Below are 5,898 nucleotides of genomic sequence, written 5' to 3' on the forward strand. Positions count from 1 at the left end.
GTCGACCACATCAAACACAATCTTTTTAGTCTGATAGTTCAACTCCCCTCCAAATGGCACATGCAAAATGATCTTTCCCTTAGGATGGATCATGCCGGGATTAATTCCTTGAATCATGCCGGTGACCTATAACTCCTCTTATGCTATCTGAAGGCTGCTAATAACCTTTGGGGAAATCAGATTCAACCCGGCCCCGCTATCCACCAACATCTTAGTGACCTTGAGGTTGCGAATTGTTGGAGAGACCAACAATGGCAAACATCCTACCGCAGTGGTATGGTCAGGATGATCCTCTTCGTCAAAGATGATGGGCGTGCATGACCATCTGAGTGGTTTACAGGCCTCTGGTGCTGGTTCCGCGGCATTGACCTCACGTGCCCACCGTTTGAGTTGGTGATGAGATGCGTGCAAGGATGCTCCCCCGTCAATGCATAGGGCGTCAATGGCCTTCTGAAGCTCTTGCTCACCGGTTTCCTCTTCATCCCCTCCATCACTCTCATCCTCATAGGCTTCCTTCTCTAGACCTCTGGCGGGTTTTCCTTTGTCCCGAAGGGGTTTGCCAGGGTGATTCACTTCACCGCCTTGACCCTTACTGGCAGCGGTATTCTGGCCCTTTTCCTTGTCACGCTTCTCGTACTCTGCTCTTTGCCTCTTGACAAGATGCTCAACCTGATAACACTCCTGAAGGTTGTGGCCCTCGGTCTGATGAATCTTGCAATATGGCCCGTCACCTTTCCTGGCCTTCTCGGCAACCACAGCCTCCCGGCAATCAGCGCGCACGGCAGCTTCCTTGCCAGGGGCTTCAGTATTGGCCATCTTGTCGGTACTAGGTGTACCCGATCCTTCAAGATTCATCACTGCCTTTTCCTTGCGCCTCTTATTGCGCTTCTTGCTCTTCTTCTGACTGGTGGATTCATCATCATCCTCTGAATCGACATTGATGTAGTCCTCTTCCCCAGGTAACTTTCTTCCCTCCTCCATCCAAGCACACTTATCCAACAAGGTGTAAAGCTCCTTCACAGTCTTGGGCAACCGTACATTCATCTTGGATCGAATCCTGCAGATGTGCACATTGGACTGGAAGGCGTCTATCACAGCTGCCGGATGGATGTTCGGGATATTCCTGTGGACTCTGGTGAATCTTTGCAAATACTTTCGGAGAGTCTCTCCTTCTTCCTCTTCGAGGAGCTGCAAGTCGCTGGGCCGTCCTGGTTCTTGATGGCCGCCAGCGAAGGCGGCATTGAACTCATGGCAGCTCATGACAAAATGGAGTTCTCCAGCAGGTGCAGTAGCCTGGACCTCACATTGGACTTAAGATCCAAAGGGAAGTAGTTGGCAAATATCTTCTCATCTCTTCCCCCGACAGCTTGAACACTGATGGTGTAGATGCTCAGAAACTCTGCCGGGTTTAGCGTCCCATCATACTTCTCAGGTATCTCTGGCATGAATGTGCGGACGGACGGCCAACGGACTTGCCGCAGCTCACGAGTAAAGGCAGGGCACCTATCGGTGTCAAAACCGGCGGATCTCGGGTAGGGGGTCCCGAACTGTGCGTCTAGGCGGATGGTAACAGGAGACAAGGGACACGATGTTTTACCCAGGTTCGGGCCCTCTTGATGGAGGTAAAACCCTACGTCCTGCTTGATTAATATTGATGATGTGTGTTACAAGAGTGGATCTACCATGACATCAAGGAGGCTAAACCCTAGAAGCTAGCCTATGGTACGATTGTTGTTCGTCCTACGGACTAAAGCCATCCGGTTTATATAGACACCGAAGAGGGCTAGGGTTACACAGAGTCGGTTACAATGGTAGGAGATCTACATATCTATATCGCCAAGCTTGCCTTCCACGCCAAGGAAAGTCCCATTCGGACACGGGACGAAGTCTTCAATCTTGTATCTTCATAGTCTTGGAGTCCGGTCGATGATAATAGTCCGGCTATCCGGACACCCCTTAGTCCAGGACTCCCTCAGTAGCCCCTGAACAAAGCTTCAATGACGACGAGTCCGGCGTGCATATTGTCTTCGGCATTGCAAGGTGGGTTCCTCCTTCGAATAATTTATAGAAGATTGTGAACACTAGGATAGTGTCCGGCTCTGCAAAATAAATTCCACGTACCACCATAGAGAGAATAATATTCACACCAGTTCAATCTGCTGACGTATTTGGTGATGTCACACCACTACCAAGCCTTTACTAGAATTGTTTTTATTGTACCACCTCAGCGCGTTTAGCGAAGTGGTTTCCTTGGCACGTCTTGTCGAAGCAGAGATCGTGTTCCCCTTATTCGGGGAATCTCATAAATACGGACGTAGGTAACCCAACCGCGCCCGTTGCCACGCCCCATCCATCGAAGGCGGGTTCCAAATGGTCACGGGGACGGCTCTTGGTATTCTTCCTCTTTATAATGAGACCAAGGCCCGTTCTTTTTCTTCAATCCTCAATCGAATCCGCCCCCCGCCCCGAGTTCCAACACCCAGGGCTCCAGATTCAGGTACATTCAACAATGTCCGGCTCTGACCTACGAGGCCGGTGGATGCCCTCCTCCGTCACGGAAGAGGACGTGCTAAAGCTGAGAGACGCCAGGTACTTAACCTACGAGATTTCGCATAGGTTGCCTGCCCGAGGGCAAGTTATTCCTACTCCCGAGCTCAGCGAGAGCGTCGTGTTCGTGTCTCACCTCCGTCGGGGTTTAGGCTTCCCGGTGGATCCCTTCGTGAGGGGGCTCATGTTTTACTATGGGCTGGAATTCCATGACCTGGCTCCGAAGTCCATCCTCCGCATCTCATCATTCATTGTCGTCTGCGAAGCCTTCCTCCGCACTACCCCTCTCTTCGGCTTGTGGCTCAAAACCTTCAACATGGAGTCGAAGATGATTGAGGGGCGTCAGGCAGAGTGCGGCGGGGCGGTTATAAGCAAGAGGGCCGATGCTCCATGGCCCGAGGGATCTTTTCAGGAGGAGCTCGGCTTGTGGCAACAGGAGTGGTTCTATATCACCGCTCCCAGGGGCAGAAGGCAGAGGTCGCCGCCCGTCTTCCGCTCGGGCCCTCCACAACGGCTGATGTCATGGGTTAACAAGGGGCTTGACTGGGGGCCGTCCAAAGACGTACCCCTGTTGCAGGACCGGATTCGAGGTCTCCAAGAAAGGGAGATCAATCTGGTCGTAGTGGCACAGGTCATGCTGATTCGGCGCCTACTGCCCTGCAAACGTCGCCCCCTCCGCCTGTGGGAATTTAATCCGGAGGGGCCACGAGCTCTCCAACACTTCATGGGTTTGACACCCGCGGAGATGTACAAACTATTCTTCGGATTGCAAGAGATGCGTCCGGACTTGACCGAGGATGCTGGCCTAAGCTATAATCGCCCGGATACTCAAGTAAGTAGCCCCGTGTCCGGACACATCGTCCATTTATTTATCATGGGTTTTCCTTTTAACTAGCTATCCCTTGGACAGGAGTGGATAGCGCAAGCAAAACTGATACGGTGTCTGGCCCCCCTCCCTGAGACCACGCCAGATCCCGTGTTAGTCAAAATGTTGGAGGTTGCACCTTCAGAGGAGGGCGAAGTGGGCACAGGGAAACTACCACCTCTGCCAAGGAGGCTTTCAGTAAGGGGGGAGTCAAGAGTCCCTCCTTCCAGGGGGAGAAGAGGACTGCTTCCGAAGACCCGGAGGCCAAGGCCTCAAAGCGGGGAAAGAAATCTGCACCAGAAGGTCCTGTGCCGGGAAGAGCCCCGGCCGCACTATCTCCTCAGAGGAATCAGCCCTCCAGCGAGCCGTAAGTAAAAAGGGGGAATTTTGTAATAGGGGACGCCCCTGCATTATTTTTAAAGGTAACCGAAGTTTTTCACCTTGTAGTTCGGATCTCAGCCCATCTCAGCAGAGCTCATGTTCGGGGGATCTTCGTCCGGAGATGATGGAGAGCGAGACGCCTCCATCTGCCGCCCCATCGGGCGGGGAGGACGACCCTGAGGTGTCATCATGGAGGGTCTCCCCGAGTCCGGCGGGGCCGGAGAGTTCGGCACCCGTTGGAGTACGGTCGGTGGAGCTGCAGGATTTGCTCAAGACGGCGTCCATCTCAGAAGATCACCGAACATTAATGAGCATGGTGATTGAAAGGATCTCATTTGCCGAGAGCGGGTTGTATGAGGCTGTCGGAAGTTTGCTGACGGGGTTTGAGGTACGCAGAAAATGACATACCTTTTGACAGTTTTGCACATGGAGTGCGCCCTATATAGATAGTAGCCCCTGAGACTTGGTATGCTGTCGAAAGCGACAACGTGCCAAGGATCATAATCTCAGTTATAGAATGTCGCCTTTCCTATGCAGGTGGCGAAACGTTCGGTGGCCAGCCGGACTGATGGAGTTGCCAAGCTGAAGAGGCAACTCGATGTTGTGGATGCGGACATCGCGCTGGTCAATAAACGACTTGATGAGTCACAAGGTAGGTGGTTGCTCCGCGGTCGCCCAGTAAGGGAGCTGACGCCCATTCCTTACAATTTGTATGCTTGATGTAGATGGTGCCACTGCTGTGGAAGACCTTCGAGCAGAGCTTGCTCGAGCCAAGGAGCAAGCCAGGAAAAGTGATGCGGCTGCCTCGAAGGCAGCGGAAGAGCTAAAAGCCGAAAAGGCTGCTCATTGCCGAAGCAGGGAAGAGATGGCCGGAATGGCCTTGAAATTAAAAGATTCTACCGACCGCTATGAGGTTCTTGAAGGAGAACGCCGAGTGGAGCAAGAGGGCCTGAAGAAGGTCGCCGCCGAAGTCAAAGATGCCCGGAGTGCGATGCGGGCTATGAAGGAGGAACTGTGTCAAGCCGGAGACATTGCGGCTGGAAAGCCCTTTCTTCTGCGTAGGAAGTTCATGGATCCGAAGTATGCTCAGTTGGGCCAATTGTGTGGTGCGGAGGATCCTTATCTGGATTTGGCGGTGAGTGCAGTGGACGCAGTCGTGCACTTCCGAAGCCAGAAGGATCACGAAATGGAAGAGCTTTTCTGGTCTCAATTCCATAGTCCGGAGCGTCCACTTCTGTTGACTGATCGGCTGGCTGAGTGGGCTGAGCTGAATAGATTGTTCGGACTTGCCATGACGGATGTGGTTGCTCATCTGTGGCCGGAAAGGACCAAGCCTGAGAGCTATTTTGGCTTGTTGCAGCAATTCCTTGGGGCTGTGCCGCATATCAAGGCGATGAAGTGGTCGGCATGCATAGAAGGCGTACAGATGGCTCTCGCCCGTGTGAAGACATACTGGGCGGAGATGGATGCCACCGCTGTTGCATCCCGGTGTTCGGACAAAAGTCGATTACCCGCCGAGCACTATTTTGATAGAGTCGCAGTGCTTGAAAGATGTTATGTTTAAATGACATGTATGATTTCTGAGATCATGTTTATAATGCAATAGCTTTTTATACTTGTGCGTTCAAGTATTGAACTATCTCCTGTGCGGCCGTATATGTATGTATAACCTGAAAGATGGCAGTCTTTGGCTTCAGCCCCCACGCACATGGTGCGGGGGTGTTTGCAAAAAGAAAAACACTTTTTCACACTTAATCCAACGTCTTGGTCCTTTGAAGGAGGTGATAGCGTAGCAAACTAGGCAACCGGACTATAATGCTTTATCACTTTCACTTAGCCATAGGAGCTCGAAGGTGGGGCTACTATATAGCCCCTAGAGGCACCGCGCTTCTCCGAACTCGGTGCGTGTATGTGCCTGACCGGGAAGCGGTCCTTCGTCAAAGCGGAGGAATTCTAAACATTCCAGTAGTCAATCGAGTGGTTGACCAGTCTCTCGCTATATCATGACAGTCAGTTTTCGGCTTTCTCTACTGAGGTGCTCGCCCGGCCGAACCGGGGCACAATCGCAGTAGTTCTCCTAGTGCCGCGTTAGCCGATGGAGCGGA

This window comes from Triticum dicoccoides, chromosome 4B (assembly GCF_002162155.2).
Source record: "Triticum dicoccoides isolate Atlit2015 ecotype Zavitan chromosome 4B, WEW_v2.0, whole genome shotgun sequence".
In the NCBI taxonomy this organism is placed as follows: Eukaryota; Viridiplantae; Streptophyta; class Magnoliopsida; order Poales; family Poaceae; genus Triticum; species Triticum dicoccoides.